The following is a 13,022-nucleotide window of genomic DNA, read 5'->3' on the forward strand; positions in this document are numbered from 1 at the left end:
ACCAGATCTCATGTGAACTCAGGGTGAGAGCTCACTCAGCACCAAGGGGATGGCCCAAGCCATTCATGAGAAATCCACCCCTACAATCCAGTCACCTCCCACCAGGCCCCACCTCCAATACCTGGGATTATAATTCAACATGAGTTTTGGGCAGGGAGAAATATACAAACTATATCACTGCCTTAGAAAAACCCTTATCTATCAGCCAGTGGGGAGTTCTGGTCTTAAGCATGAGCTGCCCAATTCTCCTTGCTTGGCGCTTTGCAATAAAGGCCTCACTTTTTCTTGCCGTAAATCCTGATGTCAGTGTTTGGCTTTGCTGTGCCAAGTAGCTGGGCCCAAGTTCTGTTTGGCAATATTGTCATCTGGTTCCTCTCGTGCTCAACACCTCGCAGTGGCTTCCATTCCACGTGGAGTAAAAGCCAAAGCTCCCCTATGCACCTCTCTGACCTACCCCCAATCGTGCCCTCTCCTCAGCCCCTCCTCTCCAGCCACCCTACCCTCCTGCTGGTTCCTGAACACCTCTGGCAGGCTCCCACCTCAGGGTTCAGGACCTACTCTTATTTCCCTGAGCTTCCCTCCACACACACCCATCCCTACATTTCTCTATTTACCCGAGTCCCCATCACCATCTAGCAGACTGTATGTTTTACTTGCAGATTACATTTAGTGCTTAATCCATGGCTCTCCCTGCTAGTGATGTAGTTGTGGTCTTTTATTTGCTGATGTATCTCCAGTGTTTAGATCAGTGCCTTGTACATAGTAGATGCTCAATAAATATTTGCTGAGCGAATGAGTGACTTTTGTGACTTCATCAATCATCTTTGAATTAATCTGGGACCTGGAATCTTATGAGCTCAAGAACATGGCTGGGAGAGGCCTGGGATCATGAGCATTCTCTAGGCACCACCTCCACGACTGCGGGTGGAGCCCAGGTACTCAGCCTATTTTTTGGGACTGTTGTCTAAGTAAGCTCACAGCAAGCTAACTGTAGGGACATTCCCTGTTAACTGCTGGCCTGGCCACAGGACTCCTCATGGCTCTTCTCAAGGTAGAGGGCTTAGGTTCCAGCCTTTTTTAGGTTCCCATGCAGCTGTGTCCATCTAGGGTCTGGTCACCTCCAGGAGGCTCCTGTCAGAAACCTGCAATGTGGAGAAGGGAGGAGCCCTGTTTCCCTGGAGGAGGGGCCCCCAGGTCTGTCCCTCTCAGCCTGGCTGCTGTGAGAATCCCCCAGAGACTTAAAAAAATACCCTGTCTGGGCTCCACCCTAGGCCAAATGAAATTGGAATCTCTGGGGATAGAGCCTGGTAATAGGTATATATTTCAACTTTCTAGATTATTTTAAACACAGCCAGGATTCACATCAAGTGTCCTAGGACAAAGGCCTCCTGGGAGAAAACACACGTCCTTCTCCTCCCAAAGGCAGCCAGAAAGGATAAAGGAATGAGCAAACACGGCACTAATTTCTTCATTTCTCAATGTCTAAACCTGTCGTCGAAAAGATGCAGAAGATACCATTTTGTTTATTTCCTTATTTAAATCCTTAGGTTAAAATTTTAGATTTGAGGTTACAGGATATTTTGAGACTTAAAAAAAATCACAATTTCACTAGACGTGAAAAAGGTGTAATTATTTGGGCCCTTTCAATTCTGGAAATTTTCAGTTTAAAAATCTTTGTCCATTTGGTAGCTGAACATGTAGTTTTTCATGTCTGTGATACATATTTCTTGAGTGTTTCTTATATGCCATTACTCTATTGGACAGTGTTACTTTAATTTGAAAGTGTGTCGATCTTCATTGAGATTCAACATATTTTCATATACCTGGTAGCTAATTATAATTCCTTTTTTTTTGAGATGGAGCCTCGCTCTGTTGCCCAGGCTGGAGTGCAGTGGCGCAACCTCAGCTCACTGCAACCTCCACCTCCCGGGTTCAAGTGATTCTCCTGCCTCAGCCACCCAAGTAGCTGGGACTACAGGTGCGTGCCACCATACCTGGCTAATTTTTTGTATTTTTAGTAGAGACAGGGTTTCACCATGTTAGCCAGGATGGCCTCCATCTGCTGACCTCAAGTGATCACCCGCCTCGGCCTCCCAATTTTTTTGTGTAAAGCTCACTCTAGCTGTGGTGAGAGTGGATGGTTGGAGAGGGAGGGGACCAGAACGGCAGACAGAGATATGTCCAGAGGCCATTGCAGTGGTGCAAGTGTGAGAAGTGGGGACCATGAGAAGGGGTTAGGTTTGGGATGTATTGCAGAGGTGGGGCTAATAGCATTTGCTGATGGATTGCATGTGAGCTATGAAGGGAATCAAGGATGACTTGGAGGCTTTCAGGCTGAGCAACTGAGTGGGCGCTGGCCTCACTTTCTGAGCTGGAGAAGGCAGGAGCCTGAGGTATAGTGGCTGGGAAGAGGGGCTGGTGGCTGGTCTTGCTCAGCTGGAAGCTCAGGAATGCTGGGCCAAGTTTCCAGGTCTGCCCGTCTCAGGGGCTGGGAGATATGTGCTGTGTTGTGGAAGCTGGTTCAGGGGATCAGTCTCTCTCTGCAGGTAAGGGGGGACTCACAGCAGCAGAAGCCTGTTCTTTCCACAGCCCAAGACACTATCTTTCGTATATGTTTTGAGAAGATTTTTTTCCCTGCTTCTCTATTTTCTGATTTTTAAAAGTGAATCTTATAAGCATTTTTCTTTATTTAAATACTTACAAATTATACATTTAAAATAGAACATGGCATGATGGAAAAGGATAAAGATTTGCTAATTTATGTCTATACTCTTGGACTTGTATGATGTTTCTAAATCTTTATAAATATATGTTGCAATGAACATTTTTGTGTATATGTGTGTGCTTATATGTTTGCTAAATTATCCCCTAGGATAGATACATTTCCAGGATTTCGACTGCTGCATCAGAATATAAAAGGTATAAAGCCATTTCACTGATCCTTTTGTTTTAGTCCCTGATGCCTCATCGAATCCAGAGCCAAGTTCAATCCTCCTTCTACTGCTCCAGATGGCTCCCCTTTCTCCCTATCCCACCAGGACCCCTAATCTCCCCCATTTCCCCAATGCTCCTTCTCAGAGCCACATTTCCTCTCACTACCAGCCAGGTCCTACCCTTCTGGAAGTCCACCAGTAATTTTAACACGTCTCTTGTATTTGCGCTAAAGCCACCATTGAGGATATTCAGAATTTTGCTGTGGAATCTGGTTGGAAAACTAACAAAGGTAATAATAATATTTAGAAGAATTATGTAATAGAGGAAACGTTATGGGGGATCAGAGAGATTTAAGTGTGTATTTTAGTCTTACCCCTTACTAGCTAAAATGTAAAGAAATTTTAAGCCTGTAGGCATATGCTTTAAAAATCACCTTGGGCAAGTCATTTATACTCTGTGTGAGCCTCAGGTGCTCACTTAAAATGGGTAGAATAATCACCATCTCCTAGGATTAGTGTGAAGGGTGCATGAAAAAGCATGTGAAACACACAGGCTCATATCTGGTGTGCAATACCCTTTATTTATTTGGGTTTGCTTTCCTTCCATTCAATTTTCCCTTGCTTGCATCATCTTAGAAATTATGGCTAAATATTAGAGCTCTTTGTATCCTCAATAAAAAAGACATAGACTTAGATAACACTTTACCACAAAATCAGCTGAGGTTTGTGTTGCTCCTCAAATCTAGGAAGCACATTAGTCAGAGGCTGAATGCTAACCCTCTTTTCTCTGAGCCACAGTGGAAAAAAACGGAGGTTTTCCTATATCACTCTGATAGTATTCTGTTTCCTTCACCGATGTAATTCCGTTACTGCAGAGAAGAAAATGCACTATGATACCTGGATGAAGGGGGACTCCATGAAATATGAAGTTATTTGAAAAGGTGTGAGTGGCATGCATTAAGATGCCAGGTTTTTATTTTATTTCTCTTCAGCTTGTAAACACTTCGGTAACCTGCAAAGATGCTGGAGCTGGTGGGGAAGAGAGTCCAGCCCAGGAGGTCCAAATGCCACTTCCACATCAGGATTCCTAATGGGCATGGCCATCTTCTAACCACTGAGCTTCTTTAATTTTGGGGAGACGACAAAAATGAATCAAAAGAATAATGTAGTTCTAATGTCATCTCTGAGAAAAATGATGTCAGCCAAACCCTGCATCCTTAAGCCAGGCTGACCTGCCCAACACCATAAGGGCAGTTGGCAAACAGGGCACACAGCAGTGCGTTAGCTCAGTGGGCTCAGTTTTGGATGCTAAATTCCAGTTTCACTCTCGTTGCCCTTGGCTTCTGCCAGGGATTTGGTCTCACAGTGTCAGCCCTACTTTTGCCACATGGATTTTGTGTTCGAACGTTGTTTTTCTAACTTTGATGCTCAGATGGCCTCAGAACTCAAGCTCTGGCCTCCTCCTTCCTGACTGCTTTGAGTAGACACAGACCTACTTTTTGTCCAAGGACAAAATACCTATCTGGGCTCTGATCATGCTACCTTAGTCACCTAAATATCATCAACGCTGATTCCTAACTACTCTGACAATTGTCACCAGAAAGTGCCCTGATAGTGTTGGGAAGTCTTGCTTCTTGTCTGGGGCCCGAGGCCCTCTTTTGAAGTTTAAAGGCTCATCTGTAGGTAGGTAGGTAGGCAGGGTCATCATTTGCTTAGCAGCCAAACCAAAATGTTGTATACTCCCTGTGGTAGGTAGAACGATGACCCCCCAACAATCTCCATATCCTAATCCCCTGAACCTGTGAGTATATCATGTGACATGGCAAGGGGGAATGAAGGTCGCAGAAAGAATTAAGTGGCTAATCAACTGACCATATGATCGGGAAATTATTTTGGATTACTGAAGCAAGTCTAATGTAATTATTAGGGTCCTTCAAGGTGGGAGAGGGAAGCAGAAGAGGAGGTCAAAATGAGAGAGAGATTTGAAGATGCTCCACCGCTGGCTTTGAAAATGGGGAAAGGGACCACAAGGAGCTGGAAAAAGCAGAGAAAGATTCTTTTCTAGAGCCTCCAGGAGGACACAGTCCTGCTGACACCTTGATTTTAGCCCAGGATGATCAATGTCTGACTTCTGGCCTCTAGAATTGTAAGACAATACACCTGTGTCCTTCAAAGCCTCTAAGTGGGTGCTAATGTTATAGCAGTAACAGGAAATTAATATACCCCTTCAAACAACAAAGAGCCTCTTTCTATTCAATAATGAATTTTTATAAATGAAACAAAAAAAATCCATCCTTGAACATGGAAGGTTAAATTGTCACTTAAAATGCCTGGATTACTGAATATGAATTGGTGTTTTTGTAGCCAAAATACTGATGTTTGGGAACAAGAGAGGAGCTGCTCCTTCTCTTACTGAGATAGATGGGGTCAGTAAGAGGAAGTCCTCTTTGATTTTAGACAGAGGCTCTAGGAAGGTCCAACATCTGTTTTGCCTTGATCTTGTCTCTGGTCATCTGATGGCAAGGAAATGTGAACCCAGAGCCAGCAATTGGTCCAGAAGATAGTGTGCCCAGTGCCTGGGCAGCCTGGCCTGTGCCACCTCAGGGCTCTGTAGAGCCCAGAATAGCCCACCTGAAGCTGTCTCCAGATCCCTCTCAGCAGCCTGAGGGAGAGCAAATGACCACAGGCAGCGATGTTTGTTCTAATTCAGAGTGTCCATGTTTTTCCTGCCAACGAGTCACCGTGCTCTTGCAGTTGACCCCTGCATGTCCTTGGGGGAGAAGTGGTAATGGTGGGAGAGGCTGGGGGAAGATCCAAAGGAGGAGCTGACTCAGGATCCCCATCCCGCCATTCATCCTGCAACCTCTGCAGGTTGTGCAAAGCCCTGCCTTAATTCTCTGCAGGCAAGATCAGGCTGCAAAATGAATGCAAGGGGGGTGTGACAATGGGGAAAAGTAGGCAAGGGGAGGAGTAACTGTGTAGCTTGATTTCATTCTCTTCTTCTAACCTGAAAAATGTTGCCAGCTAATATGGATAAGGTACTTTGCAATTTGTTATCCCATTTTATTCTCCACCCATTTTATAGTAGAGGAAACTGAACTTTTACAATGTATCTTAGTCTGTTCAGGCTGCTATAACAAATATACCATAAACTGGAGGTCCTAAAGAAAAATATGTATTTATCACAGTTCTGGAGGCTGGGAAGTCCAAGATCAAGGTTCCAGCTGATTCGGTGCCTTCTTCCTGATTTCCATATGGCCATCTTCTCACTGTGTCCCCACATGGGGAAAACAGATCAAGAGAACTGTAAGGGCACGAATCCCATTCCATTCGTGAGGGCTCCAGGTTCATGATCTAATTACCTTTCAAAGAGAGTCATCTCTACCAACACATTAGTGGTTAGGATTTCAACATATGAATGTTGGGGGTACAGATTCAGTTTGTAACACCATGTGACAGGCAATATTCTAAAATATTCACAGAAAATCATTAATTTAGGTACTAGATTTTGGATGTGGTGGCAGTTTGGATGGAGTCTGAAAAAAGTTCCCCTTTACAATATTGCTTTATGGAAAAGAGGCTTGTTCTATAAGCAAAGACTGCATGAGGCTTTCCCCTAATGACTGATGATCTGGCCCAGGATTCTTGGTTGCTCCTGTCAAGTCAGGGGGGCTTAGGATGTAGCCCCTTCAGTTCCCACACAGCCATGCCCATCGCAGGCAAGGTCATTGGGGGGGCTCCTCTCAGAAAACTGCAGTGTGAGCAACAACCCTTTTTGCTGTGGGTGAGGAAAACCCAGGTCAATGCTTCTCAGTAGACTACTTTGAGAACTCTGTAAGGAGTTTTAAAAATATCCTTCCTAGGCCCCACCCCAGACTAGTGAACTCAAGTCAGGGTTGTGAAACATTGACCTCTCTTAGGATGAAGGCCTGAAAACATTTCTGTGTCACATGACAAAAATCCTTTTTATTAACCCTCGACCCATCTAGAGTGACAGACAAAACAAGCAAACGGGCACACCAAGACACCAACTGGTTTCTGAAGGTTTCATCTGGTTACATCAAAGATGCAATAGTTACAACTTTGTGCACATCCTTAGTCAAATTCTTAAATTGAAAATTTAGATATGAAAGTAATTGTTCAAAATATATGGGCATTTCTGAGACTTTTGAGACAAATTTCCTGAAAAACACACAGTCTCTCCAGAAGTGTGAAGAGTGCCATTTCTCTGAGCCCTTGCTAATACTGTACATTTATATATACTTAAAAAGTTTTGCCAGTTCGTAAATGAAAAATTGTTTTTCATGTATACAATAAATATTCATTGAGAAGTCACTTTGTGCCAAGCGCTACATTGAGCAATGTGTTATTTTAATTTCAAAATGTTTAGTTGCTTGCTGGATTGAACATCTTTTCAGAAATGCAATATTATACATATATATTTTCTATTTGTAAAGCTCACTCTAGCTGTGACAAGATGATAAATGCACAGTGGGAGGGCACTGGAGGGCCAGAATGAAGATAGGGAGACACGTCCAGAGGCCATTGCCGTGCTGCAGGTGGCATCCAAGGGAGGCTGGGCTGAGTGTGAGAGGTGGAGGTGGTGAGAAGGGGTCACACTTGCGACATGTATTGTGGGGCGAGAGCTGATAGTGTTTGTTGATGGACATGGGCTATGAGGGGAAGAAGGGAAACAAGGATGACTTGGAGGTTTTCAGGCTGAGCAACTGAGTGGGTGGTGGCCTCATTTCCTTAGGAGGGGAAGACAGGATGGAATAGGTTAGAGTGGGGAAGGGTGGATCAAGATTTCTTTTAAGTGCAATATGTCTATTAGATAAGAGGAGATGCTGAGTCAACAGTTGGATTTACAAGCCTGGAAATCAGGAGGGATTAGGTTGGAGATATAGATTTGGGAGCCAGAGTACAGATAGTTTCTAAAGCAGTAAGAATGGGTGAGATTTCTTAGAGAGAGAGAGAGGAGATAGATAAATGAAGACCAAGAACTGTGGCATGTAATAATTTAAAGTTCTGGGAGAGGAGCAGAGTCTAGCGAAGGAGAGAAAATGAACAACTGGTGAGACAAAATATCTAGTGAGTTTGCTATCAAAGAAACCTAAGGAAGAAATATTCTAAAAATGTCACCTGGGCGGGGTGGCTTACACCTGTAGTCCCAGCACTTTGGGAGGTGCTAGGTGGGCAGATCACTTGAGGTCAGAAGTTTGAGACCAGTCTGGCCAACGTGGTGAAACCCCATCTCTACTAAAAATACAGAAATTAACCAGGTGTGGTGGTGTATGCTTGTAATCCCAGCTACTTGGGAGGCTGAGGTGGGAGAATTGCTTGAACCTGGGAGGCAGAGGTTGTAGTGAGCTGAGATCGTGCCGCTGCACTCCAGCCTGGGCAACAGAGTGAGACTCTGTCTCAAACATCTCAAAAAAAAAAAAAAGTGTCAACTGCAATCAGTGAGATGGGGACAAGAAATTGATATTAACTTTGACCATATGTTTGATAAGAGCTGCTTTCTTGGTGCGGTGGGGCCAGAATCATGATTACAGTGGTTAAAGAGGAAGAGGAGATGGTAACAAATCTCTTCAGGAATTTTGTGTTGAAGGGAACAGATAAATGGAATAAAATATATATCTATTCTTGGAATTTAGGAAAGATTTAAAAACAATATGTTTGTGGGCTCATAGGAATGTTCTTCTCTGTGGGAGAAATGGGTGATGCCAGAAGGAGAGGGAATAACGGCAGAAGCTTTTACTTAACAATGAGAAGTCAAGAGAGAATGAGGTGCAGACTGCAAGGGGAAGGATTATCTTTGGATTGTTCAGGGATGTTTGTTAGACAGTGAAAATGGAATATAGAGTACAAATGCAGACCAGTTCATGGATTTAGTGGGAGTGAGATATGAGCATCCACCTTGCACTCACATATGTTGACTGCTTTGTCTTCAACAACCTAGGTACCTCAAGACATGGAGATCAACTTGCTCCTCAATGCCACTTCCAAGCTATTTCACCTTCAAAAACCTCAGACTAAAGAATGAAGCCTTTTCTCTTATCCACTGCAGCCATCTACTCAACACCTTCCAATGCCCCACACCCCCTTTCTTGAATCGGTGCATTTAGCACTTGGATCACTGGCTTTCTCTACATGGTTGTTCATGTAGAACTTTGGGCAACTTGCTGTGCCCACAAGTTATGAGTCCAATAACCTGTTGCTCCAGATGCTTGATTTCCTCAACTCCAGTGCCCTTGAGGTGAGGTCCACCTCACTTTGCTGATAGTGGCAGGAGGCAGTCAAATGCTTAGGCAGATGGGGTGGGTCCCCAATGCCCTTCAAACCAAACACAGTTCAAAGCCTGAAAGCCAAGCTACAAGTCTTGGATAAATCCATGGACCAAACTGAGAACCTCTCTTTTTGTTTGGCTTGCTTTCCTCTGATTAATCCCCACCTTTCACCTATTTTACATATACCTACTCTTCCCTAAGTGGTTTCTTGCACTGTGTTTCTTACCTACCTTTGAGTGGTGCCTTTGTTTTAGCCTTTCTTGCATACTCATAAACCAATCAGCACGCACTCCCCGATTCTGAGCCCATAAAAGTCCTGGACTCAGCCACGCTTGGTGGGGACTGCCTGCCTTCAGGTCAGGGGAGCTACCCAAACTTCTCTGGGTCCCCTCTCTGCTGAGAGCTGTCACTCAGTAAAACTCTCTGCTGTGCTCACCCTTTGGCTGTAGCATAACCTCATTCTTCTTGGACATGGAACAAGAACTTGAGACCCACTGAACGTGGATATGAAAAAGGCTATAACATCCCCTTTGGGGCTTCAGGGTCACTGGCATCCCTTTTCAAGCGCCACCACATTCCCCTTGTTGGGATGCCAGTGCACAGGGCGGAGGCAGGTCAAGGAACCCCCAGCCTGGCCCAGCTGTGGGCTGAGTGTGGATCCTGTGGTGAACATGGGATCCAGCCAGAGGACAAGCCAGGTGTGGCCTGGCTCGTCGAGTGGCCAGTGTGCCTCCTGTTGTGAGCCCAGGGCTGAGCGAGGCTCAGGTGTGGGTTTTGCCAGCTGTGGATGTATCCAGCTGGCCAGGCAGCACTGAAAAAAATCTTGCATCACTGCCACTTCCTTGCAGGGTCATAATGGAAAGCAGAGAGTGCATCTTTTAAGGGGGCTCAGGTAAAGCATGTCCTCCAGTGCCAGCCAAGTTTCAGTCAGAAGAAAAAAGGGAAAACAGGCTGGGAGTAGTGGCTCATGCCTGTAATCCCAGGAGATGGGCAGATCACCTGAGGTCAGGAGTTTGAGACCAGCCTGGCCAACATGGTGGAAAGCTGTCTCTACTAAAAATGCAAAAACTAGCTGGGTGTGGTGGCACATGCCTGTAATCCCAGCACTTTGGGAGGCCAAGGCAGGCATATCACCTGAGCTCAGGAGTTTGAGACCAGCCTGGCCAACGTGGTGAAACCCCATCTCTACTAAAAATACAAAAATTTGCCAGGAATGGTGGTGCACACCTGTAATCCCAGCTGCTTGGGAGGTTAGGCAGGAGAAATGCTTGGATATGGGAGGCAGAGGTTGCAGTGAGCCAAGATCACACCACTTCACTCCAGCCTGGGCAACCAGAAGGAGACCTCTCAAAAAAAAAAAACTTTTACGGTATGGGTGGAGATTAAAAGGGATTTTGCTGATGAGAGGTGGTTGATTTGGGAGGATGAAGAGAGTAGGTGATTAGGTCCTATTGGGGCACTACAGATCAGATCAGTGTGGGGGTAAGCATGTCTCTGATTATGCTGAGGACTGAAGCAAATGGGATGTGTGGTATAATGGAATTGGTCCTTCCTTTGAGGAAGGAGGGCCATCAAAGGAAAGCTGTAGATTATTTAGCTGTTGAGCACGTAAGGTGTGGGCCCTTCTCAGTAGCAGCTGGAGAGGCAACTCCCAGAGCCCTGGTAACCTCGGGGAAGGACCACGGTGGCTGATCTTTCTTTCAGATGCCATCAGGCAAAGTTCTTGGGGCTGGTTCCAGGTGTCCTCTTGTGGCAGCTAAGCATCTAGTCCAGGTGGCTGATGTCTCCCTTTAGGGTAGGGAATGACTCCTTAGAGCAGATGGAAGGTTTCTCCAGCAGCTTTGTGTGTGACTCTCACATATATTTTATTTTTTCCTGCTTATTTGTTTTCTGATTTGTGTGTAATTGAACCTTAGGCATTAAGCATTTTTCTATTCATATATTATTCACAATTATATTTTTATGTTGTATAATATTGCATGGTATAAAGCATAAAATGTGCTATTTTATTTCCTTATTGTTGGATGTGTATGCTATTTCCAAATCTTTGTAAATATATGTTACAATGAACATTTCTACATATATATGTATATTTTATTTGCTAAGTTGTTACTTAGGATAAATTTCCAGGATCAGGATTATTGGATTGGAATATGGGAAAGGGGCCAGACGCAGTGGCTCATACCTGTAATCCCAGCACTTTGGGAGGCCGAGGCAAGCGGATCACCTGATGTCAGGAGTTAAAGACCAGCCTGGCCAACATGGTGAAACCTCGTCTCTACTAAAAATAGAAAAATTATCCAGGTGTGGTCATAGGCACCTGTAATCCCAGCTACTTGAGAGGCTGAGGCACTAGAATCACTTCAACTCGGGAGGCGGAGGTTGCAGTGAGCCAACATCATGCCACTGCATTCCAGCCTGGGCCATAGAGCAAGACTCAGTCTCAAGAAAAAAAAAAAAAAAAGAAAAAAAGAAATATAGCCATTTCCATGACTCATTAGTTTTAATCCTTAATACATCATCTAACGCAAGAGGAAGTTTAGTTCTTTCATGGCTCCAGGCTGCTCCTCTTTCCTTTATACATCTCCCAATATAGTTCCTCAATTTCCTCTGACCCCCAAACACTTCTCTTCAGCACCGTATTTCCTCTTACCAACAGCTACCACTCTTACCCTCCAGAATTCCATCAGTAAATTTAACAGATCTCTTAGATTTTTGTTGAAGCTGTCATGAAGATAGTCAGAAGGATTTGTTCTTGAATCTGATTAAAACAGTGTAATAGTATTTGGAAGTATCATGTTATAGAGGGAAAGATTTGAGAGCTGGAGAAACCTAAAATTGAATTTTAGCCTTAGCATTTCATAGCTAAAAATGCTATACAATATATGCAAATATAGATGTGATATGAAAATTACCTTGAGCAAGCCTTTTATACTCTCTGAGCTTAATGTGTTGAGCTATAAAATTACTCTAATGAGAACGCTTTCATAGAATTGATGTGTGAGATAAAGGCAAATGTGAAAGTACTTTCTGGCACATGTCTGGTGTGTGAAAATTATTATTGCTGTTTCTCACTTTTTTTCTGTATTCACTGGCTTTTGATCATTTTTGGATCAAATGTCTCAGTGTAGCTGTTGGTGGTATCATTGCCTGTCAATCAAAACTCCCAAGGAACACATCTGCAGTGGAGCAAATTTGCCTGTGTTACTTGCTGCAACGAAGGAGACAACACACCCTGAGGAAATCAGGAAGCATTTCAGGATTTAAACCTGTTAGGTGATTTTGGGGGGTGTTTGAAGAAGCAGGGTACTTTCCTGGGTTGGATACTGTCAGGAAGTAAAATTAAATCTATGCATGGACAACTTAATATTTTACCTCGAAGTGGGAGAAATGGAATGGAACTGAAGATGTAATTGGCAAAAAGGCAATGGCCACTCATGTGAGCTGAGAGAGGAAGAAATTGGATTGTTTTTAGAGTATTTCCAGTGTTCTCGTGTTTGTACTAAGATATAATTTCTGAGGGATTTGACTTTTTTCCTACTCTATCATGGTCCCACATTGAATTCATCTGATGTTGGTGTTCTGTGAAATTGTTTATCTTCAGTAGAACATCATGGTCTTGCTGTTAGTGCAAGCTGATGGCTTTTGGATATGTTTTTCTTGTAATTCTCACTTTTGGCCAACAGCAGATGAAGTTAGACCACAGGTAATTAATCCATGATATTGAGGTTTTTTCACCATTACTGAGATTCTGCCTGTTGGGAGGCTGTCTAGAGAACATTCTTTGTATTTGGACAAA

Source organism: Pongo pygmaeus, chromosome 6 (genome assembly GCF_028885625.2).
Source record: "Pongo pygmaeus isolate AG05252 chromosome 6, NHGRI_mPonPyg2-v2.0_pri, whole genome shotgun sequence".
Taxonomy (NCBI): domain Eukaryota; kingdom Metazoa; phylum Chordata; class Mammalia; order Primates; family Hominidae; genus Pongo; species Pongo pygmaeus.